The sequence below is a fragment of the Pezoporus flaviventris genome, unplaced genomic scaffold (assembly GCF_033815535.1).
Source record: "Pezoporus flaviventris isolate CSIRO_AGI_PZ_B2104156 unplaced genomic scaffold, CSIRO_AGI_Pfla_v1 ptg000041l, whole genome shotgun sequence".
NCBI classification, from domain to species: Eukaryota; Metazoa; Chordata; class Aves; order Psittaciformes; family Psittacidae; genus Pezoporus; species Pezoporus flaviventris.
The window spans coordinates 7981872-8007322 of NW_026892589.1; the positions used below are offsets into that span (position 1 = coordinate 7981872).

The window sequence follows — 25451 nt, forward strand, 5'->3', positions numbered from 1 at the left end:
GGAAGGAGTTGGACCTTTATTGTTATTATCCATCTGGGGCCAAAGAAGAAAAGAAAATGAAAAGCCACTTCCAGGTACACAGCCTTTCCATGAGGTGCCCCAAAGCTCAAGTCTTACCTGGTTATTTGCATGCTTAAAGAAAGCTCTTATTTTCCAACTATGTTGGAATTCTGTATTTTCATTTACTTCCCACTACAACTCCCTGGGCATGAATAAATCTCTCAGCTTTTCTGCTACAAGGTAAAAGGATGGTTTAAAATAAATAAATAAATCTCATCTTGGGTAGAAAAATCACCTGGTGCATTCCAGCTGCAGCCTCCTCAGGGAAGCTGGTGCCCATGCTTAACCAGCCTTCTGGTGGCAAGTTTCCCTAGTATCTCTCTTGACAGCCAGTATCCTCCTTGAATGGTGACGTTCCGAATGAAACATTGCACCCACCACCAGAACTGAATTCAATGAACAGAATGCCTTGCATATTTTATAGTAAACCATATTTCTATGTCCCGATGACTTACTTTTTTCCCTTATAAGAAGATGGCATTGCAGATCCAGGGAGATCTAGTGATCTGCTGTAACCCCAAAACCCTCCATGCACACTGCCTGTTAGGATTTCTGGCGGAACAAGTACCTGAACAGTTCTGGTCTTTTATAGTCGTTCATTCCTCCTTCTCTGCTGAGCATGGATAAGCTGTAACTACTCTTTTCAGACCATTTCTATCATTTCAGATCCCCCTGAATTCCTAGTCCTGTGCTTGTACCTGTCTCAGCTTAGCATGCTCTGCAAAGTGACTAAGCGTGCTCTGCAATGTCACCCAAGTATTAACGGAAGCAGTGACTACAGCGGAGCTGCAGGTCTCCAGCTCTGCCAGACACTGCTGCCTTCTCTGTGCTTAGAAACAATTTGATCATCTTTATAGTACTTTTCTGAAAGAAATTCTCTCAGCTCCTTCCTTCCTCCCGTTTTGAAAGAGAGCCCCATTAAGTTTTCTTTTCTCCACTTTTCTCAAGCCTCATTTGTCCTCCACAGATTTTCAAAGATTATCACTAATGGCACTGAAATCGCTTCAGCCAGTCTTCTAACTACCCAAAGTTGAATTCCTCCAGGCTCTGCTAACTTAAGCATTCAAACCTATTCCTCCGCTATGCCCTGATAGCGTGCTGGCTGCAGGGCTGCAGCTGACCCTCTCACGAAGAACAGAAAGGATAAAAAAGTCATTCAACACTTCTGCTTTCTCACTTGCAGCTTTTGAGAGCTTTTCTTTTACACTGAGCAGTGGACTAACTCATTCCCTGGCCAGGCTCTCGCTACAAATACATTTATAGAAACCCCTCTGGCTGCCCTTTATGTCTTTTGCCAACTGTAGCTCATTTGGACTTTGGCCCTCTCATTTTTCTTTGCATGTTCATGCTAAAATTGTTCTCAATAGGTCGACCTACTGTCCAATTTTTTTTATGTTGCTTTTGAGTTTCAGGTCATTAAAAAGCCCGTGATTTAGCTAAAGTAATCTCTTAACTACGTTTCCCATCTGTCCTCTCCATTAAGGGAGTTCATACTTGCGCCATTAAATTTGCTTCTCTAAGACACTTTCAACTCTCAAACTTCTTTTTCACTCCGAGCAGCTTGCCAAGCCCATAGCTCTGAGCTGACTGAAATCCACTTCCTTGAAACCCATCATCTTCCCCGTGCTGCTGCTCTTGCATTTTTCTTAATAATTAGCAGTCTGGCAATCCAGAAATGCTTTTATTTCAGAAAAGCTGTTCTGCCCAGGAAGAATTATTCCCTAAATTTCCCAACCAAGGACTGATTTTGACTTACAGATTAGCTTCCACATGTTCTGCTTCGGGTTCTGGACATGAATAATGGTGTACTTCAAGCACTTTGAATTAATTCCCCTGCCAAAGTCTCACAGCCAAACTTGTCCTGCTACAAAGCATCACCCCAAAACAGAGGAAAGTGCAAAGAATTAAGGGGATGATAAATAAATCTCAGACTTTTCTGGAAGGACAGGCACATCATCCAAAGCATCTGAATCTCTAGGTTAGCGTCCTTAGAAAAGGCTGCAGAATCCGCCTTGCCGCTGGCACAAGATATAATAAAGGATTTAAGTACAGGTTGTAAAATTCTGTGTTGTCCTAGATAATTTATACCTTTCCAAATGATGCCTCTCCATTCCTTAAACATGGGACATCACCCTCGAGGAGGCAGCCCTGACCCCAGTCCTTTCAACATCCTCTCTCTGTACAAGGGATACTTATATCTTACTGTTGTGCTTAGCTGCACAGTAGCAGTCAATAGGAAAGAGTGACTTACACAGAGGAGCTAAGAAAGAACAAATATTTTTATAGCAGCCCCTAATACTTCAAGTAGGGAAGGAAGACGACAGCCTGTACAAGGGAGCCATTGAAAACAGCACTGCTCCTAACATGTGCTTAGAAAGATATCTGTTATCTGGGGTTTGCCAGCTGGCTCCTGTATGCACAAGATCACACTGCCTTTAACTCTGTTTGCTCCACCATTCCCAGAAAGGCAGTCTTTGGCCTCCAGGAAAATCCCCTCTGGCTGTGTGCTGTGATTAGCTGGTCCCAACCAGCCCCGTGGGTGCCCCTCTGCACCTCCCCACACTCAGGGAGCTGGGAGCTGTCCTGAGGAGGCCTGTTCAAGAAATGCATTTCAGGTCCTCTAAATCCCCATCACCACTATCACACATTATCTCTGCAACAGCAAAAACCCCCCATGTTTTAGGTAAAATCCCCAAACAATCCTAGGGAACAGACTGTACCCTGCACTCAGAAGGAAAGGAAGTCCTCTCCCCAGGGTCCCTGCTAATCCTACTTGCAGGAATCCACCTTGCTTCCCAGCATCAAAGCTGTCAATTTAGCTAAGATCTGTGATCTTAGCAACTAGGCACCAAGCAACATGGCTGGGAAGACCAGCACCCCATCTCTAGCTCCACCAGCAGTCCTTCAGCAAAGGCAATTCTCCTATCCCCACTCCTTAAGCCCAGTTATTACCCAGTCCAGAAGAAATCTTGCTTTCCCCTTGCAGAGAAGCTGGAAATGTCAGCCACAGGATTAATATGGTATAAATCTGGTGCGAACAATGAGTTATCCACAGCCTGACCTGTATTAAGGATCCATATTACCAGCTGAATTTCTGGTAATATGGATCCTTAATACATACGTTCCCTATTGGGATGTACAGCTCCTTTTGCAAACGTTTCAAGCCCCATCTTAAAACAATTTAGGTCCTTGCTCCCATACTCTTTGGCCAAAACCCACTTCTAAGAACATCTGGACACAGTATTGCCCTCTCACAGAAATTAAGATTATAATGTTCCCTATAGAAGCAGTCTTCCTCCTTCTAATTTGCTTTTATCTAACTGCTTGTACCTCCATCAAACATTCTAAGCTGTCTGTATTAATATTTGGATTGTTGGTTTATTTTTTTCTTTCTAGTTTGTTTCCACTTACGGTGCTGCTTCTCCATTTAATACTAAATCTACAGTGACAGATCATCACCCTTCCTCCAAATTCACTAAATGGTTTAATAATATAATTTTTAGCAGAGATTTGTGGCTCACATGCACACACCCACACCCCCCACCAAGGCAAAATAAAGATGACGGCACATTTGAACAAGGCAGCAATAAAACAGTGATAGCAATAAAGAATAAAAATGCTATATCAGGTTGCCATGGGAACCAGCATTCAAGGACTCCAGGTAAGGCTGTAAAACATGCCACTGAGCATAAAGCAGCTAAGCAGGTTAAGAGGTTATTTATTAGGCTGCAACATGTTGTGCAGTGCCCTCTGGTGAGAGCGCAAGAGACACACAAAGGGGTTCGACACCCAGGTGGAAGATGTGACGACCTGTGCCATCATCGCCCCAGAGCCCTCAGCTTGGCAGTGGCACGGACAGAAAGGAACCACGTGTGCCATGGGCAGTGCACAGAAGGTTTGGCTGCAGGCAGAGCCATGGAGAGGTGACACCAGGACACGTGTCTGTGCCAGCATTCATTGCCCTCCTGGACGAGCCAAGAGCACCACAGAGCACAAAGGAGGCTACCAAGGGCTCCGGGAAACATTTCAGACCCAGGGACCTGCTGACCCCTGGGAAGTGCTGCTTTTCCTGCTGAGGGTAATGGGACTAGCTAAGATGAAAGCTGCAGTAGGGATGATTAGGGCCAATAAGTGATCCTTGGTCACAGTATGTTTTCTTTAGGACTGAAAAGCATAATTGTTCCACATCCAGAGATTTCACTAAAATTAGCAGCAGTTCACCATGTGGCTGTAAGACCAGGCTCAGATTCCCTGAAGCCCTGGGGCACTGCATGCTACAGACCTGGCAGATGAACACAGAGAAACCGCTCAACAAAGTAGGGGCCCATGTGAAAAAACCCAGAAGAGCAATTCAGTAACTCAGTTCAACTCAAGGTAAACCCACTCTAAAGTGTCCTTTCCTATATGCGACAAAAATACATAGATATCAGTGGAACGCAAGATATTCTTAAGCATCTTGACAAGACAGAACCTTTCCTACAACCACACTGCCTCTGCCCTGTACAAACCAGAGGATGCTCAAAGCACTTTGAGTGCAACATGCTCCACTGCAACCTCGCAGTGACAGTCCAAGCTCTTGTGGACCTCTGCGGCTGATGGCCATTTCTTTAACTGCAACCAGCAGACATCCATGCCTCTTTTCCAGGTACCCTTAGCATTCATTTTTGGGGAGTAGAGTAGGTTTTATAGAAACATCACAGCACACGGTTTGCTTTTTTCCCACAGGCCCTTCTGTGGGGAAATCAATAGCAAATCTAGTTAAACGATTTTGAATAAACACTGCTAACATCTTGTATGGACTCACTCCTCCAAAAGTAGAATCTAAGCTAACACCATCCTATTCCATCATCCTTCCTGTTACACCTAAAACTGTGGAAATCATAACACACAGAGAGAGTGACTTTTAAGCCTGCCAAAACCTTGTGTAACACAAGGCATTGCTGGATTAACTTTTTCTACCAGCAAAGCCAGACTATTTAACCTAATATTCAGCAGTGCTTGCAGTGCAGCTTTCCTGCTGGGACAAGGGTCACCACACATCCAGTCTGCCAGCACCACGACAGCCACTCCCAGTGCCCACAGCAGCTCTTGGGTCAGCGGAACATTTGAATTTGTCTTTCAACTGCAGAAATACTGCTGGTGGGGAGAGAGGGGGCTGCAACACGAACCCCGGCTCTCCTTGTTTTCCCCTGCACTGTTAAAGCTGTCAATTCAATTCTCCCCCCACTAAGTGGCACCAATGCACCGCAAACCACAACGAAAACATCTGTACAGACAGCTTATAAATAACTATTCCCTGGTCTGCTGCGCCTGGCCCGCAGCGGGGGGATCAACCCACGGGGCTGCCAGCCCAGCTCGCCCCGCGGGGCGGCCACAGGCGCAGTGCTTCGGGGCTGGCTCTACCCCATCAGTGTTTTCATTACATTAGCCTGGAGGAAATGCAGCTTACAGGGCCACAAGGAAGGAGGAAAAGGCAAACAGGCAATCTTGTGTTAACTGTACACCCCAAAACCTGCTCTCGCTCAGAAAGCATGCAGGGACACCACACACATCAAAACCCCAGCAGTGCTGAGCCAAGCCCAACCCAGACTCCCTCAGTTGAACTGCATGTAACCTGCACCACAAACCAAACCCTGAATGACAAAGCAAGCATTGCCGTTGTTCTTTCAGACAGCCCTTGCGAGGCCCTTTGGCTGAGCAGAGCTGTAAGGACAGCCCCTCAGCTCCTGGCTGAAGCACCCATGGCTTCACCAGCTTTACCGGCCACACACTTGTGATAGCACAGAGCAGATACATGAGGCAGGGACAATTCCACTGTAAATCAAACCTACTGTAAGAAACCAAGTCTGGGAAAAGGTTATAAAGGCTATGCAAATCACAAACCCCATTTACGTTAACCATCATGCAAGATTAGAAAGCCAACACAGAAAAATGTCTATGAAATACCTTCTCGGCAGTGCTCTGAGAGAAGTGATAATTGACCAAAAGCATATCAAAGAACAAATTACTAAGCAAAAATGTACTTCACTCATATCAATACAAATGGGAACAACTGAGCAGTTTGGGACACCAGTTTCCCATGTCATCGCCTGCTATTAGGATGGGTGATGTCAATGGGCCCTTCTAACTGGGAAAGCCAGGCTGTACTGAGCAAAGGTCAAAGGACATCTTGCCCAAACTGGCACCTCTGGATTAACACACAAAATACCTTTAAGACAACTTATTCATGATTGCGTATTATAGATATTGCAGCTCAAGTGCAACATCAAGAGGTGTGACAACCACAGAGGCAGACAAGACACTGCAAGCCTACATCTCAGAAAGGATCAAAAGATGAGCACTGAGTTCTAGAGGAGAAATACCAACTCCACGCATGAACATGGCGTTGCCCTTGCGGCAGCTCTTTTCATTATTGACCTGTGGTAACCTCTGGTATTTCTACAACCATGGTTTGCCCAGCAGGTAGTGAAGGCACGGGTGACACCAGAGTGCTGTGTTGAAGAGCAGAACCTGGCAGCGAAGGAAGATGTGTCTCAGTGGCTTCACTAGCATGTGGCTCACATTTGCTTCAGCAGAATGCTGCTAGAGGAGAGCAGCCCAGCAGCACATTCCCATGCAGACCAGCCTGGCCAGACACCCAGATCCCAGTGCTGCAGGCTGACAGACACTGCGTGCCACAGGCTACACAAACTGCCTGTGGCTGATGGTCACCATACTCCAGACCAGACATACCAATCTGCCCTCCTAAATTAGCAACATGCAATGGTCGCAGAGGAATAACTTCCCTTCATCTACAACAGAGCTAAAGAGCCACAACCACCAGCTTCTGATTCCAGCAGATCTGAGCAGTTATCCCCAAGGAGACAAAAACAAGAGTCCACAGGTGCCTTCTTAATATGTTTTTAGAACTAGTAGTACTGCCATTAAACCTCCAGCGCACTGAATCCAAAACAGGGAATAGAAGAATCCCATCCTATGCTGAGCACTGGGCATCGCGTCACTGGCTATAGATGTTGACTTGCTGCTTTATGCTCCCTGCACCTTCCCCCATGCAATATCCAACAGCTGATGATGTTGTTGTTTGTAGTAGACTGAAGTAATTAAGCTTAACCTTAGTCCTGTGGGAGCCCCAGAGAAGGTTAGTGATCCACAGGCATGACATGCTGTTATTTATAGCTGATTAAGTTCTATTTATCTACATTTAAATGTTGCAGGAGATGGGAGAGATCCCAAAACACATCTGTGTCTTATTAGAAACACCAGCTGTGTGTGGTAGCTTAAAGTTTGCCTTTCTTGAGAAGTTATAAAGGAAAAAGGCAAGAAACAACCAAACCAGAATAATTCAAATTCTTCACTGTAGGAAATAAATTGGTGTGGTTTAGTCGTGAAGTTCAAATGCAAGCCTGACATCCCATGCAACTGAACTGGTTCTGGCATCAAGCTCAACCCCAAAATTAGCTCGGCCACTTTGAAACTGTTCTGAGCACTGTAACTGCATTTAAATTTTAACTTTAAGATCATTCATGTCTTAAGAGACACGAGAAAGGTGCCCAGCATGTCTTTGTACAGAGTCATAACTTCTGAGCCTCTGTGCATTTAGGAACAGCGCTGTGGTTTCACTACTAGGACCATCTTTGTATATATGCTCTATTTTCACACACATACACAAAGGACGATGAGCAAACTGAGGGCTGCAGTTCTGTCACCACCCTTTCCTTCAGACAGATGTGGTGTAAAGGTCCACAGTGATAGGCACTGTAATTTAAGTTCCTGCTTTTCTGGTGGTAGAGAACAGTAACTGAATTACTGGTATGTAGGAGATACAAGTATTTTCAAGAATAGCGTAACAGTAACTCAAAGTCAGGCTCTAGAGGAAGGAACACCACTGTCCTGTCACTATTAGCACGCACCAGACAAGAAGTAATGCAGAGTTTACCTCCTAATTGCCAAAGCAGCATGTTATGAAAGGTGATGTCTCCTTCTGCATGTCCTGAGTCAAACCATCCAAAAAGCAGCAAGTGGATACAGCAGGTACATCTAGGTCTTTGTAACTCTCCAAAAGGTGCTTCTCAAGAACCAGAAGAACGATCTACCATGTCTTTCCTATCCTGCTGCTTTGCATGCACACAAGCTGCACACGATTTGTGAGACAGTCTTCGGTAACTGTTCCAGCCAAGAACATCTAGCCGAGTTTCACATTCAGCATCCCTTGAAATGGAGCTGAGACTCAAAATGGAACTTTAGGGTAAAAAGTGAAACCTCGGAGTTTTACAAAGAAATCTTTCAAATGCCCCTCCAAAGCTCTGATCATATCTTGCACAGGAATCAGCGAGACTGTACCCTCAGGAGCTCTATGAAACTATGCATCTTGAAGGGAGGACACCCACAAGGACTACTTTGACCCAAGCCATTGACTGCAAACTTCTAATGGAAGATTAACCAGCTGCCAGTCACCCCACAAGAAACTAAAACTGTCATGGCAGCTCACACAGGGCTTCATTTGCAATCCTTGTGCACAGTCTGACCTGGGTGGTAAAAGCCACCCAACTCTCCCTTTGCAAGCTCCAGGCTCTGACCATCCCCACATAGCTCAGTGGCCAACAACTCCTCTTTCTTAACCAGTCCCAGCCCACATGCACTCAAGTGATGGAGTGGTATTAACAGAGCGTTAAACCTCAAATTACAGTATGGCTGGATGGAGCCTGGGATATTTCCAGTTTCCCCAAGAAAGGCAGTGCTGCCAGCTCTTTGTTTTGTTGTGAGGCATGTGATAATTCAGCATCATCCTTTAAGTTCTGAAATTTGCTGGAACAAAAGAAATGTCGAGCTTTCATTAAGAGGAAAAAACAAAGTGTACAGTCTCAAGTCATAAACACAGACTTGAAAATACAGCCCATGAGTGCCTGAATGCAATTAAGCAGCATCTAACCCAGTACTCATTAAGTATCTGGGTTGCTGAGTAGCTTATTTGTTCATTCTTACTATTTGATTAGGTAACTCAAATACTTTGGAGTTGTATTTCTGCTGTGGTTCATCTTCTGCTTAATTGCTCTTTTACAGGCCTCCTGTATGACCCTGAGGAAATCATGCAGTCACCCTACACCTCAGTCCAGCTTTTCTAACAATAAAAGCTGATCATTTTTATTCTTCCAACTTTGACAGCCCTATTTACCCACTGTCATCTCTTCTAGGGCTAGAGATAGCTTACTCTGTGCTTCTCAAAGTCTCCAATATGAGTACCTAACTAATACAAAAATCAGCAGATCACATTGGAAACCTAATCCTTACAATCTCAACAATTAACCTGTTCCTGAACAGGAATCAGAGCCCCAACACATGTGCTGTCCCATTAAAAACTTGTCAGGTATATGCTCTCCCCCACATATGAGCAGCCTCTTAAATCTGGATTTCTCTTACCGGTGATTTAGACGATGTGTTTCAGCAGTTGCAAGCACACATGGGCGTACATTCAGTAAGTCAACTGCCAAAAGGGTTCCTCCCATATTACAGGAAAAAATGAAGCCTTTTGGGTTAAAAACTAGGAAAATAAAACAAAACAAAACCAACAACCAAGCAAGGTCTGGTTATTCCAGAGTACCTTTTCCCCTGGTACTTTGTGTTGCAATTATTTACACATCCCCAGATAGTCAAACTGATGTGGTCCAAAGTTTTGTTGTGGACTTTGTAGAACATGTTGTGCCTGTGCCAACTAGAGTGTGTTATCAGTCTGAATAGTGGAACAGAGGATACTCTAGATTTACTACTAAATAAAAAAACAAAGAAATCAGTAAGTGGCACGAAATCAGCTCATCACAAACACCAAGTCAAAAACCCACAACAAAATATGAAAATTCAAGCACATTACACAAAGTAAGATGTTGTAACCCCCTTGACATCTCAAAACGAGGTAGTCATCTGTAGTATGCTGTTGAAGGAGGTAATGCTTCTAGGTGAGAGAACAAGCGGTGTAACGCAGCAGCTCCACTGCCAGCCAAATCAAGGAAGGTTTAACTGTGACCAGTCACAGATTATTTCAGGATTTTCTAAATACAATACACAAGATGTATCATTATCTCAGCAGATATTTCTTCCCCAGGGTTATTTCATAACATTTTAAGTTTAGCCTTTTGCTGGACAGACTGAAAACCACATCTGTAGACAAGGAATGCCTGAACACACTGCTTTACTATTAAGCCTAAAGAGCATAAGCAAAATCTAAAAGCAAACAACACTAAAAAAGGTTGTTACCATGAAAATTCATCCTGAATTTCTATTTTCTAGCCATAATCCTACAATTTCAGTATTTTCCTACTGTTCATCTGAGCGCCGTTGCTCTCAGCTTCCTCATTTCAAATTCTACTTACATGAAAAACAAATCAATTTAGATTATTTTGAAAAACTAAGCAGCAGCAGTAGCACACTGTCAGATGTGCAAGAGCTGCGGAGGGCATCATCTATTACAAGATAGGCAGAACCAAAATAAGGCCATACTGACATACCATATAAACCGCCTTCAACAAAAACACCACACTGGTTTCTGCAACCCTGCTTCTGTCCCATTCAGCACATATGTATGGGATGAGGTTTGTTATTAGCCTCTATCTAAAAAACCCCACAAAATCACAAACCCCAAAACATAACAGTCAAAACTAGGATAAGCAACAAAAAGGTACTGCCGAAAACACGGTATAGATTTTTAAAGACTGGTATTTTACACCCCATTAAATGAATTGTCATAAAGTAATAGAAGTAAAGACAGGAACCTTGTATTTTGGGAAGTACCAGGAGAATGCTACCAAGCACACTGAGCCTTGTGTGTCTTCGTAGCCTCACAGCTTCTGAAAGCCTGCATGCAGCTCAGCATCTAATTAGATCAGATGGCAAGAGGCGCAGGAGTACCTTGTTTTTCTTCTTCCTCTCAGCATTCACTTCCACTCCTCTGCACAGGTCCCTCCTCTGCACACACGCACCGTTCCCAGAAAGTGCCTCAGAAGAGGCTGCGTGTCTCAAAATAACAATGATCCAAACCAAGAGCTTAAGCACTTAAACAAAACCATGAAACACAAGAAGAAAAGGGGAGCAGAGTTAAAAAAGGTATGCAGTGGAATAGATCCAACCGTAGCTTCTGGGCAGCTCAGTGAGCCCCGAGCAAGTGCCAGCAGTTTCAAAAGAGCTGTAATCTCTAAACTGTTATCAAGGTTTTATCACACTCCAGTTCTTATCTAAAACAAACAATCACTAGAACAGCAGCTGATAAGGCATCCTGACAAGGTAATTTCAGCAATTTAAATCCACAGCTACAGCCATCATACACGGAGAATATTTTAACACTCTTTCCAGTTTAACCTCTAATCTCTTTTCCTCTGCTCTTTCCAAACACGGGGCCAATTTTTCTCTCTTACAGGCGGGTGTACTTCCTGCCATCGCCTGTGTTATGGGCAGGTGCCCTTTGAGCTCTCCCCTTTGGTGTGTGCGTCCCATCCACCAACACTGGCTTAATCAAAAGGATCATTATTTTCTCTCTGAATTCAAGTGGCCTTTTTCCCTGGCTTGACAAAGGTCCATCATTAAAAGCGGTGGCTACATCTGTCACAAGCTGCTGTGTAGGAATGGAGAGGGAAATCAAAGGCAGCAAACACGAGGCAGAATCAGCCTTGGCCCTGGTGTGACTGGGTGTAACACAATACAAATGTTATTTGTAGCCCTGTGGGATTTTCACCTAGAACATCTCACCCACAAGTCACAAAGCAGGATTGGCTCAGGAGCCTTTTAGTTCAATGTCTCCTGTTCCAAAATCATTAACTCACCAGAATATCCAGTACTTTTTTCTCCATTTTTGCTTATAACAGACTTTTTTAATCAGGCCAGACTTTGATTTATGGGACATCTGAAAAGGCTTATTCATGCTGAATGCAGCTGGCAAGTGACATCCAAAACCAAAACAAAACCAGCTACCACAACTGGACAGAAGATTCAGTCCATCTGATGCAATTTCTTCTGGAGGCGAGACTCTGCCTTGACACAATTCCTCATCATTTCTCTCCTTATGCTGGAGCAGAAAAGTGATCTTAAGCTACTAACACATTCCTGCTCTCCAAAGCTAAGCAGCAACTTGCCTATATCGCATAACGTTTATGTACATAAGTCAAGGCAGAACAGCTTTAGAATCAAAGGAGTTTACCACTGACTTTTCACTGCTCCCATGAGGCTCTTGTGCAATCACCCTGGGCACACCCAGCATCTGCAAGTGCATCAGCAACAGCAGCCAGAGCTACTAAAGCTACTCAAGAAACTAGAGGAAAGTTCCTGGAGCAAACTGCAACCGGGTCCCTTCTGCGGTGCCGTAACTGTGTCAGAGCTGTTGTCTTCATCTGGACAGAAAGTGAACAGTGCAAGCAAGAGAAACTGTTCAATTCCCCCAGGTTGAACTTACAAAATCAGGAAAGACAATTCAAGATTCCTTGGCATATGCACAGAGGGAAAAAATATCCTAACCAGATGCTGCAGAAACCAAGAAATGCCTTCACTGAGGATGGAAAATTCCTTTACACCCTAGTTCAAAAACTTTCTTCAATCAAAACTTAATGAATCAAGAGACAAAACAGATGCAAAATCCCATTTTCTTCTATAAATGATTGTGTGTGACACGTGAAATACAAACTAATTTATTTAAATTACAAGACTTAAATGTGGTTATAGAAATAATAGAGTGTCTTCAGATTTTAATCAGAAAAAAACATCTTGAGTTTCAGAAAAATCACCCAGCTCAAGTAGGAACAGAACATATAAATATAACATGGAACCTTCACTAACCCAAGAGCCATGAGTTATTACCTTTCTCTTATAGTATGAAGACTAATAGTTTCTTCATAGATTCAATGATTTGGGTTGGAAGAGACCTTCAGGCTCATCCAGTTCCAACCCCCTGCCACACGCATGGACACCTTCCACTAGAGCAGGTTGCTCCAAGCCCAAACCAACCTGGCCTTGAACACTACCAGGGACGGGACATTTTCATTCCTGAATACCTCTGATTGGGATGGTACTTGGTCACTGGCACCAGGGAAACCCACCAGATATTAACTGATTTACTAGGTTTGAGTCTTGATGTGTCTGAACATTGCTCTGAAGGAGGCTAGCTCATGATCCAGATTGCATCTTCAACATAAAGGAAGAAAACAATCATCTAGTTCTAAACAGACGTGCAGTTTGTACCAAAATACATATTATCGTGTTCTTCCTCTGTGACTTTTGGGGGGTTTATTTGAGTTTGTATTCAAATAGACTCTGTTGCATACTTTTTGCAAGGACTGTGCTTTTCTCCTGGGTCCAACTGCTCTGCTTCAAAAACAAATGAACATCAGAGTTCAACCCATTTTGCCAACCAACCCAAGTACCCAGCAAACTGGCCTGTGAAAGCACAGTTATGATACATCCACTCAGCATTTAAAACATCCAATCCAACCTGTCATAAACTGTCACTTCAGGCATTTATGGCAGACAGTAAACACATGCTTATCAGGGAACAACTACACCCTGTGAGCTCAGCCAATGGAGCAGCATTTCTTATCAAATCAAGGGCTTATCAGGGAACCTAACAAAAATAAAGGTTACACCACATGGCCTCCTCCTCTTTACCTCTGCTCCATCGAGACCCATGACTTCAATTAAAGCTACATAGCCCAGACTTCATAGACTTGCTTCCTCCTTGTCTGCCCTTGAAAGCAAAGTCCTATCTTTAGAGCTAGGCACATGGGAACAATCCCCTACAGAACCTTGCTGAACTGGACAAAAATCCATAGACCCAGTTTGTGCCACCAGAGGCCCTCGCCTGTGCTCACCTGCAGGGATCGATGGCCACCAGGGCAGTGTTTGCTTGCGCCAGCCCTCCCCGTGCATCTGCCTGCACCTCAGCAGCGCAATGAAGGTTGCTTGCACAAAGGGCATGAACAAGTTGCGTGAACAAGGACATTTCTGAAGCACACAGAAGCAAGTATTTTTGTTTGACCCATGCAACTATTAAAGCTCCCTTCAAAAGGCACATTTCTCCATGCAGAATGAGTTACTCCTTCTGTGGTGGTGGTTAGACTCCTGCTCTCTTACTGGCAAAGTAACAAAAGCCCCTTCAAACAGAACAGGTTGGATCCAACTTACTGCCTGTAACTTAAATTAACTTAATTAACAATTGTCTGATTAACTATAGCTTAACAGTTGATACCATTATTAGATCACCTTTAATGCACAAGTTTACAGCAGTGGCACTGGAAAGTAACCCTGTAAACAGCAGCCAGACTGATACCGAGAAGCAGGTTTGTTGTATGATTATTCACGCTTTCTGAAACAACTGTTATTAAATGCAACTGTTTGTATTTGCATGCATACCATTAGGTTCCTAAATTAAAAAGGATCAGAAGAATTTCAGGTGCTGAGCTGCTGACAGCTGACTTTACACTACCCCCACACAAAACTGCACAGTCCTGATGAATCCATGCTCCTGAGACATGCAGAAGTTCCTTCGAACACATCTACCTCATCAGAAATGATAAATTAACCTGAAAAATGGAATTACCCTATGAAGTGTCTGTTCTCTCTGCTTTTGATAGGATCTAAGAATAAGACATTTGGCATCTATAACCTGTTGTTGACAACAATTTTATTTTGCTGAGCTGTATGATCTGGAAGAAGGAACATTCAGTTGCACTTCAGAGATTGATTTTAATCGGTATTATCCAAATTGCTGCAGTGATATTTGCCAGGTTTTGTGGTGTACAACTCAGTTCTCTCTGTGCCATCACCAAAGGTAATCAATGTTAATATTTTTCTGACTAGCTGTAAAGACATCTTCCTATTATTCTGCTGCCACACAGCCAAGCACACTCTCTTCTACAGAGCTCTTGCTAAGCCCAACTTGGCCATTGCTGCTTACAACTCTTACAGCCTCACTACAGGCAGAAATTACTCCAAATTGAGGCAGGATATGAATTTCTATGCACAATATTCCTTCCAGAAAAAGAGCCTTTTCCAGTTCACTTTACTGAATTAAGGTAAACTGCTGAGAGAGCCACATGGTGAGCTCTTTAGGTCCTTTCTCCTTGTAAACAAGCCCTAAAAATCGGGGGCTGCTGAAAATGCTGCATGGGAGAGATATCAGTTGTGCCCTGAGGAGCATCCTTCCACTGCAGCTCCTGGTACCTCACCTCCTACCTGAGGTGCAGCCTGAGCTCCTCCGTGGATGACTCTGAGTGGTCTTGATCTAGAAGTTGATTAGCTAATTTTTTTTTTTTTTTTTAATTAAAACCTTTTTAAATAGAAACCTCTCTGGGGAAAAAAAAACATGAAAGCACTTCTAATTTTTTATTGCTTCTTCAAAAATCATCGTCATATAAATCTGTTCTATCTTCATGGATTACCTGTGTACGCTGTTGTTACCAAGCCAGGTTAAATTTAGTTCTAACGTAATGCACTTACAACTCGGTGAACTCATAAACACAAGCCCTCCTTGATAAGCAAGCTATAAAAACCTGTCCTTTATTGCCACCAAGGTAATTCATACTTTAATATATCTATTATTTCAGTACTAAGATTATTTTACTGCAGCAAATTGAATTCCTCATGGAGGAAATAAAAGAAAAATGCATGAAAAACGCTGAAGCAAAACTCAGATTCTGTGAGAGACCAGAAGAGATAAAATATCAGAGAAACAGGAATTAGTGCTGATATTACAGGAAAAGATTAACTTAGAATAACATTATTTCTCATAGTGTTGCTGGGATAATTTCAAGAATGTCAAGACAAAGCATTTCTGTATTGCAGTTCCCCCAAGACTATCAGAGAATTAAACAGCTCATTTCACAGCCACCTCAAGGACAGGATTCCCAGCTTCCAGAAAAGCAACCTGCAGTAGGCAACATGCTATCAGAATCTGAGGTCTTCTGACTCATGCTTTGTCACTATGGCAAAATGCTGCCCTTTCCACAGCCTGAACTGATTTGCAAATTATTCTTTTACTAGTGCTCAAAAAACTGGGAACGGGTTGAAAGATCACGGGTAGTCCTGAGAATTTACTCAATTTGTCAAAGACTTAGAAGGCAAGTTAACCATCTGCTGTATGTTGGAACAGCTGAGCATCAGAACTCTCGTTCCCGTTCGTGATCTTAACTCCGCAGGCTCCAGAAATGTTTTCATTAACACAGATTTGGTATTCAGAGAATCACAAGCTGCAGCCATCATTCAAAACCCCTACTCAATGCTTTGTACCACACGCCATTGCTTGATCAATACTAATATGATTCACAAATTGGTAGAGGATTTGGAAATATGGTTTGTATTTTATTCCTTTGGAGTTCTCTAAGACCTTAATTACAGGGAGGCTAATCTTTTTTTCAAAGAGGAGCACGTTAACTAGTTCATTTCTATTCACCACTCAGTGCAATATAACTGGTATTTCAGTAACGCCGCTTTACTATGCCTTAATAGGAGACTGGAATACAGATGAAGCAGCTCAACATGAGCCACAGCCAACTCAGCCTAAAACCTTTCCACTCCAGGCAGGTATGGCACAGCTGTGAAGTGGTTTACATGACATGGGTTGCTCTCGAACTCGCAGCAGACAGATGTCCCACGTCAAAAGTCCCACCACCACCATCAGTATTGCTCGATGGCTGCACCAGCAGGTCAAGCAGAGAATAGCCCACCAAGAGCTCGCAAGCACAGGCAGAGGGAGAAACAGTATCTTTTGTTGCTGTTATTAGTGTGTGCAGCATGGCAGCACACACAGGCCAGGATCGGGACGGAAGCTCACCAGATGGTGAGAGAACATCCTTCCCTAAAAGCCCTAAGTCTACAGTTTAAAGATGCAACGTAACACTGGCAAACCTGGGCTATAAAGAAGCGAATCGCTTTGTAAACTTCAATGAACTTGTCTTTTCTCATTTTCTAAGCTGAAGGTACATAAGGGAGAGAAAAGGGAAGGCAGAATAATCCCAGCTGAGCTAGCATGGATTCCACAGGGAAAGGGGGAGTTTGGAAAGACTGCAAAGGAAACTAAAGCAGCATCTGTTTTGCCTTGAGATGGAAAGCTTCCCCACACATTAAAAACCAGTCAGATATGTTTTATCTGAGAGTTACAACCCTCCTTTGGTGCTCAGTAAATGGCTAGGACACTTGTGATGGAAAAACAGGGCTGATGTCTGCACTTAGCAGATGCCAGATGAAAAAGATAGACGTAATCAACGGTGGTAAAAACAAAGGACCCTTTTTCTACCTATAGCATTACACTACAGAATCTCCCATTGGAGGATGAGTCTATTGTCATTGAACACTTCAAGCTTCTCCTTCAAACAGAGATCTGCCCTATGCAATAATGAGGCTCTAAGCAATTTACAGTGTATTTTCATTTTCCACTAAGAAAACTAGAGTGGTTTCTCAGTTACACAAGGATTGAAAACAGAATTGGGATCTGCACTCAGTACAGTGCACTGTTATAAACAACAACAACCACCCCCACCAAAACCACAGAAAGTTGGTTTTGGAAAATAAGGAAAAGAAAAAACTAAACAAAAATAAGATCAAAGTACTTGTACCTTCCATTACCCCACTGAACCAACAGCAAGCAGCCAAACATGCTGGCTGCACCCACACAACAGAGAAGCTAAAGAGAAAGGCAGGACGAGAACCATTTCCTTCCTATCTCCCATCTTCAGCTATATGCAGCCATGATTCACAAGGTTTGTTTTCACTGACTGCCACTGAAAGCCCATCCTGCCAGCCACAGTCCAACACCAGAGCCCAGGGTTACTTGGGCTAACACAACCCCATGCTGTTCACTGGAAAGAGAAAGATAGTTCTTCACTGCAAGGAGAACAAGAAATGATGGGAGTCACCACGATTAACAGCCACAGAAAAATGCAAAGCTCGGAGAAGTGAAAGCCACAGTGGAGGACAGTTACAGAGACAGGTTAATTATTAACACTGAGGACTTACCATCCCCTACATCTTTAAAAATGTTTAACCAGCAGTTAAAGCCACAGTAAGGAAAGTACATGGTTGAGTCTTTTCTCCATTTTGCAGAGGGGGAAACTGAGGTGAGGAACGAGCTTAGAGCCACAGAGAAAGGCACAGCAACCCGAATGAAGTGTGTCTGGTTTCTAATAAAGCCTCTTATAGTCCTCTCCTCTGGTTTATTCTCCTACAAACCTTGATGAGGTAAGTGGAAATCAGTCTCTTTTAAGCAGCAATGCTCTTGGTTGTGAACTGAAAAGCACTAGCCACATGGGACAAAAAAAGGACTGACCTTTGACATTTTTTAAAGCTCAATAAATGACAATAGGAAGCAAAATTGTATCATGCACCAATAAACTGTAAATTATTTTATGATAGAGAGGTTATTTAATCTAAAACTGTAACTATTAAGGAGAGTGATAAGAGATAAGGAAGGTAAAGACTCAGGGACTTTTCAGTCTCCTATCTTATCACTTGCAGTGTAATATTAACTAGCTCGATTCACAATATCCCCGTCACTTTATGATCTTTCCACAGTTGAAAACAATTAGCAAATGTGAAGTGTCCAGAACTTTGTCCAGTTGTGCCACTAAAAGAATACAATCTTGGGTTTGATCATGCATTCAAGTTACAGCAGCACCAGCAGAAGGAAGATGTTAATCCTGTACATTTTTCCTTGTTAACACTGTGTAAGCTTCATTTTGATTTTACTCTGCAGAGGAGAGTCTGAACTGTTATGACTCCTCTGCAGACAACACGCTTTTTAATCCACTTGGCAAAGATTAGTAAATTGCTGTCTAATATATTGCTTTGACATCTCTCTAACCAATTATGTGATGTTTTCCAGCAGGCATTGATTTATGTTGGAAGTCTACAAGAATAGTCACATTAATAAAGCTGATTGTGTCTCTCATCACAGAAGTTATTTAATGATGGAGGTACCGCCATCCACATTCACCTGCACCTGACGAAAAATCAATTTACCAGCTAGGCCACCCTCCTGCCACTAAATCTTTTATTTAGCTTACACCATTATCGATTTTAATTGAAGAAGTCATGATTTGTCATAGCTTGTACTGCTGGAAAACTAAAACCCCTTTAATGTGCTGCTAAAATTACAGGTGGTTTTGTCCACAAACAGTGGCAGAGTATTGCTGAACTAAACCCTCGCATGACAAACCTGCAATCATACACCACAGCCTGTGATTGTTTTAGCTCTTGTAAACTGTTGTGGTTTGATAAGGCAGCTCCCAGCAGAATGCTGGGGCTTGCTGGTTGGAGATATATAAATACGTATATAATTTTGTTAAATGTAAGTTCTCCTCCTCTCCTTTAAATCCTCTGTGCTGTCAAGGTTTATTCATCTCAATAATCCCTCAACTTCAAGAGGTTAATGAGTATAAAACATCAGTGTATGCTGCAACCTTAAGGACATAATTTCACATGTGCTTCAGTGTGACACAAGCCAACAAAGCAGCCAGAAGTGTGGCACCTTCCTGCTCTGGGTCACTGCTGCTCCTGCACCCCAGCAAAAGGGATGGTGCACATCCGGAAACTGGTAAAAACTGGTGAAAAAAAAACCCAAAACCCTAACAAATAGAACCACAATAACAAACCCACTATGATCCTTACCCACAACAGCAGGCATCAGGAAGAAACTCCAACTGGAAAGAGTGCTTCTTTGCAGCAGTATGAGCTCAGAGTCTATACAAAACCTTGCTTCAAGAGTATATGCAGTAAATGCACCCCATAGAGCATTAAGGAGCAAACTCTGGAGGTGGCTGTTAGGTGGCTATTTTGGGCCTCTAAAGCAAGAGTGTTATTTTCTCTGGTGACAAGAGTGTTCTGTTGAAAGAAAAGGCCAGGGAAATAAAATACAATCCCCACTTGCACATTCTCCTCCCTTCTAACACAGAGCTGTCTCCAGCCATTTTAGGTACTGATAGCTACTTGGCCGATCCCCACAGATGCTGGCTAAAATGAGGTGTTTCAACACATGCTTATGTTGCAAACAACGTTCACAAACTTTCTTTTGTTGCAACATTAAACCAAAACAAACTCTGCAATCTCAGAAGCTGCAAAAAAACAGATTTGTCATTCTTCAAGCCAGTTTTAATCCTCACACCACAGGAGCTTGAAAGCAGAGCCAGGGACGCAGCCCTGAGCAGAAAGTATGAGCTCTATTTCAAGCACGTTCTTGGAAGCTCACCATCCAGTTCCTCCACAGACTGTACCACCAAGAGCCGCTAACACAAGGAGATGGGTGAGGCCTCAAGCATTTGGTATTTCTCAAGGGAAAATAATATCCTGGTTTACCCCACTGGAGGGTGCATGGCAAAAAACAACCCATGAAGGCAGCCTGCAGCCACCACTGCACCTACAAAAGCACAGTGGAGAGCACAAACATCTCCCACTCACATAGTTCACCCTTAACCCCATGTCCTGAGCAATATTCCTGTTTATCTTACTGCATCTGCTTTGTGAAACTACACTGCCTGTTATTACAGCAGCTATAGATATACGGAGGAATGGATACATTACCTCATTAGATTGAGAATAGATATTTTATAGCAAACATTTTAATGCACCTGCAGAGCAGGTAGAGAGATAAGAGCTGACCTACTCAGACACTGCTGCTCCCCCAACTCACTCACTGCTACCTTTAGCTCTGCATGGCAATAGCAATTACATATATTTCCCCCTCCTGGTATAAATATTAACTTAAATCCAAAAGCCTGGTCAGGTTTGAGTTGCTCTTACACACCTTGTCATTTGACGCACACGCGTCTTCAAGGACAGGGTTCTTCTCCCAGAAACAGACCTACATGCTCTGTGGGTGGGGGAAATACAGTCACCCCCTGCCTCTGATCAGCTATGTAATACCTGCACCAGTTTCACAAAAACAATTCTCTGTCAGACATTTCTATGAGCTACCACCAGGATACTCTCCTCTAAATTACCAGGAAACCAGGGAGGCAGTAACCCTGAAAAGCTATGTCAGCTCTTCGCACTCTGACAAAGCATGCCTGGAGCAAGCGGCTGTAAATTAAGAGGGTAAGAGACATTCTCCAGCTCAGAAAGAAGCAAGGGGAAAACAAAGCTGAAGAGTCCCCAGGCTTTCTGAAAGGTAAAAAAAAAAAAGGCTCCAGCTCTAAAGATTTGAAGGATGGAAATCTCCCAGCATCCTGCAGCAGCAGCCAGATGGTGTTTCTTCACTTACTGAGGCCTGGAAGAGCCATCTGAGCTAGAGGGCAAAGACAAACAAGCACTTGTAATCACACAGCTTACTAGCACCTGGCAGATAATATATGCTACCACTTAAGAAACCTATAACATAAGCTACATTTGGCTCCAGAGCCTCAGCTAAAGGTAACTGAACAGCTATGAGTACCAGCCTGTAACGGCAGCTCAGGACAGTGCTTTTCTATATTCTTTCCCATTATATTTGATGAGGAAACATTTGGGAGCCAGAAGCCCTCTGAAAATCCCCAAAGCTAAGGATTTGGTCAGGAGTCTTCTGCTTAAGCAACATGATAAATTCAGGACAGGAAATAAATACTTACCGAATGCCTGCAAAGCCTCCAGAGCTGTTTCTGAGCACACATGGCATGAATACTACCCCGTGTCAAAGCATGACTAATGACAATATGATGGTGTAGAAGACTTCCTTCTCCTCTTCCCTCCTTTCTGTACTGTGTACCTCCTGTTACTACCTCTCAGGCTGCTTCTTCAGATCCCTCCCTCAAGCTGTACATTTGACTTCTTCCCATGTGGTTTCCCTGTGCTCTAACTTTAGTTATGGGAGCAATTCCCTCTGTTTTTGCAGCAAAGACAAAACCAAGAGGTGACCACGCCTGTTGGCCATCCCATCATGATACAGGGCACCACTGCACCCAGAGGTTTCAGAGAAACTGCCCCTGCTCTTGCATGGATGTAATAAGATGCTGAAGTCATATTTACACCCAATAAAATTAGTATGAGATCTGAAGGTTATTAAACTTTCCTAATACACCAGTGTGCCTTCTCCATTGACTCAGCAGCAGCTCTTCTAAGGGTCAGACTTCAGCTTCATTTTCTCTGCTGAATTAATACTGGTTTCTCAGTTAGGACTGCCAAAAGAAAAAAGGAGCCAATGAGTGCAGATGTTGGCACTCTGGGAGCTGGACCAGATCCATCACCTCATTCTGTACAGTCACTGCACAGCTGTCAGACAGAACAGTTATGGTCATTACCAAGCAGTGACAAGAATGGAGCCAGATATCTACACAGAAGCTTCTGTATTTTATACTCAACTTTGAGCCATATGTTGGCCTTTACACCACAAAACCATTCAGAGATACTCTAGTGTGGAAATATGAATTAGCAAACTTAAGATACTTCTTTGTGAGACCCATTTTTCATATAAATTACTTACCTAACTAGTTATTATTTGTAAAAATATACCCAGCACGATAATGCTAGAACTACCTGCAACTTTCTTCACAACAGGAAACTAGATAACTTGGAAGTACGGATGGATCCACAGCTGACTTTGAAAACTATTAATCCATCTGACTCTAGTTCATCCTCTCCAAAACTGAGATTAAGAACACTTCTGCCCCTTAGTCCAAAGAGGGCTCTGGGCCAGATGTGCACTGGCATGCTGGGAGCAGAAGCAGAGACACAGATTAAAATGTGGGTTTGTTGCATTATAACATCAGCTCATAAGCACTCTACATCGCCCATTTATCTCCATTCATCAGTTATGTGGAATCCAGAGAACATCCAATACAAGCCTTTCACTTTTTGATTCATACTGATATAAACAAATCCACAGCATCCCTTCTGTGTCTCTCACCTGTGCAGCACATTTGCCCTTTATAGCAGAAACTGCTTCCCTTGTTAGACGCTGCTTGAAATAGTCCTGTATTTTATGCTCCTAATCTAGAGCTGCATTTCTTCTGGGTTTCTATATGCTCACAACTGGCAACAGCTATTGATTACTGCAAACATTCTCCTCCTCTTTACAGTACATGAACAAATGCAGAAAAATCCTAGATGGCGTTTCTCAAAACCCAGGCTGGTAAAACCAGGAGCTATCTTATCTCAGTGCTGTATGGAGTATGTACAGCCATGTACTCCCAGGGAACAGCTCCAGCTAAAGATGATAACTGCAAGAAAATTATTAATGCAGGAAGCAATTCAAAGCAAATACAGAGATTTCCATACAAGTGCTAATCTTTTAAATAACCTCCCTCCTGCTCTACAGATTTGCCAAAAGGTGATTTTCTGACAGCAAAGAATGAAGTGTCAGCATTGCAGAAGTAACTGGGTTAGTATTTTACATTTGCCTCCCTGTATCGATGCGCTTTTATACCAGGACCATTCTGAGATAAAAAATACACTGATGGTTTCTAGAATGTTCAAATATATACATTAAAAGTCATATATGTATATACATATACTCATAAACCACACATATGTACACACACACAAGCAATATTTATGGCTATTTTAAAATCTAAAAGAAAAATTAAGGCAATAGGTACTTTTCTCTACATTCAGTATTTGCTATTTGTAGGACATTAGAATATTGTTTAAAACTGTATTTAAGTGTTACTAGAAGAAAATAAGCCACAAATTTACATCCTCCAAATCTGTACTATTAGTCTGCTAGAGATTGTATCACTTTAGGCTTCCATGAGGTATACTGGATAAATAACAAGTAAGGGAATGATTGACATATCAGGACATTTAGCAGGACAGCACGTTCCTCAATAAATGTAAAAGGCAAAACAGGATTATGAAAAAACTTCAGGAAAAGATCTGGAAGTAGTGATTTTTCTCTCATGTTACTCATATCCCACCGACAGCAAAATCATCAAAGACTAGTGGTGATGCACTGAGGCAAATGATTTGTTTCCAGTGAGGCACCCGTCTCCAGGAGATTGGTGGTTTCTCACATACCTTTACTCTGATCTAAGCAGTGCCCCCGCTTTGTGTGTCAGTCTGAGCTGAACAGTATCCCGCTGCGGTTACAGTGCCTGCAGTGATTGGTTTCAGTTCAGGAAATAACTACATGGTCAACTGAGCTGGAATTCACAACATACATGGGGATAAGAGAAGCCAACAAGAAGTTCACCCATATCTTAGTGCTCACACTGAGCCCCAGATCCTGTGAAACCTGTTTCCATACCACACACACACAGCTGCATTAGGCAAATTCCCATAGAAAAAACAAGCCAGAAATAAGCAGGATGCCATCTACCATGGCAAGTGCAAGGTCCTACACCTGGGTTGTATTAATCCCAGGCACAGCTACAGGTTGGGGAAAGAAGGGATTCAGAACAGCCTGGCGGAGAAGGACTTGGGAGTGTTGGTTGACGAGAAAATGAACATGGGCTGGCTTCAGTGTGCGCTTGCAGCCCAGAAAGCCAACTGTACCCTGGGCTGCATCAAAAGGAGCGTGACCAGCAGGTCAAAGGAGGTGATCCTGCCCCTCTACTCTGCTCTTGTGAGACCTCACCTGGAGTATTGTGTGCAGTTCTGGTGTCCTCAACATAAAAAGGACATGGAACTGTTGGAACAAGTCCAGAGAAGGGCCACGAGGATGATCAGGGGACTGGAGCACCTCCTGTATGAAGACAGGCTGAGGAAGTTGGGAGAAGAGAAGCCTGGAGAAGAGAAGGCTGCGTGGAGACCTCATAGCAGCCTTCCAGTGTCTGAATGGGGCCTATAGGGATGCTGGAGAGGGACTCTTCATTAGGGACTGTAGTGACAGGACAAGGGGTAGCAGGTTAAAACTTAAACAGGGGAAGTTTAGGTTGGATATAAGAAGGAAATTCTTTCCTGTTAGGGTGGTGAGGCACTGGAATGGGTTGCCCAGGCAGGCTGCGAATGCTCCGTCCCTGGCAATGCTCAAGACCACGTTGGAGAAAGCGTTGGGTGCCATGGCTTAGTGGGAGGTCTCCCTGCCCATAGCAGGGGGGTTGGAACTGGATGATCTTCAGGTCCTTTCCAATCCTAACCATTCTATGATTCTACTCTCAGAAACGCCACTGACTCACTAGGACATTGCCTAAAAGATGGGCAGGTTTTTTTCCCTCCTCCATGGGCATGGCTGTGACTGAGCTTTATTTAAACCCACCCAACCAACAACAACAAACCCCACTGTGGAAGGAAGGAGAATTACCTGTAATTGCTAAAGAGCAATGCACTTACTTAAGTCCAACACAAATATGGCAGAAGCTTAGGGACAAGACAGTTGAGACAAAATGACTCAGAGACACATTTAAAAAACCTTTTGAACTCTCTTTCTTTCTGTGCAATCAGCCTAATTACGCTTGTGCTGAAGTCTAATTACACCTCTGCATTAGCTACCAGTGAAGTGTTTCTTGGGTTATTTCTGAGCA

At 43.2% G+C, this 25451-nt stretch overlaps 1 protein-coding gene across 23 annotated transcripts in view; it reads right to left on the bottom strand.

Moving 5' to 3' along the window:
• The window catches only part of FBRSL1 (fibrosin like 1), a 533464-nt gene that overhangs the window by 327239 nt on the left and 180774 nt on the right, over positions 1-25451 (bottom strand). Inside the window, exon 1 of one of the 23 annotated variants that reach the window (XM_061466095.1) lies at positions 10960-11321. The exons of 21 other annotated variants lie outside the window; for them this stretch is intronic. The gene's annotated coding sequence lies outside the window, so the exon portion shown is untranslated. Of the gene's footprint in view, positions 1-10959; positions 11322-25451 lie in introns of those variants that run through there. One more of the 23 variants, XM_061466096.1, reaches the window with a different exon arrangement.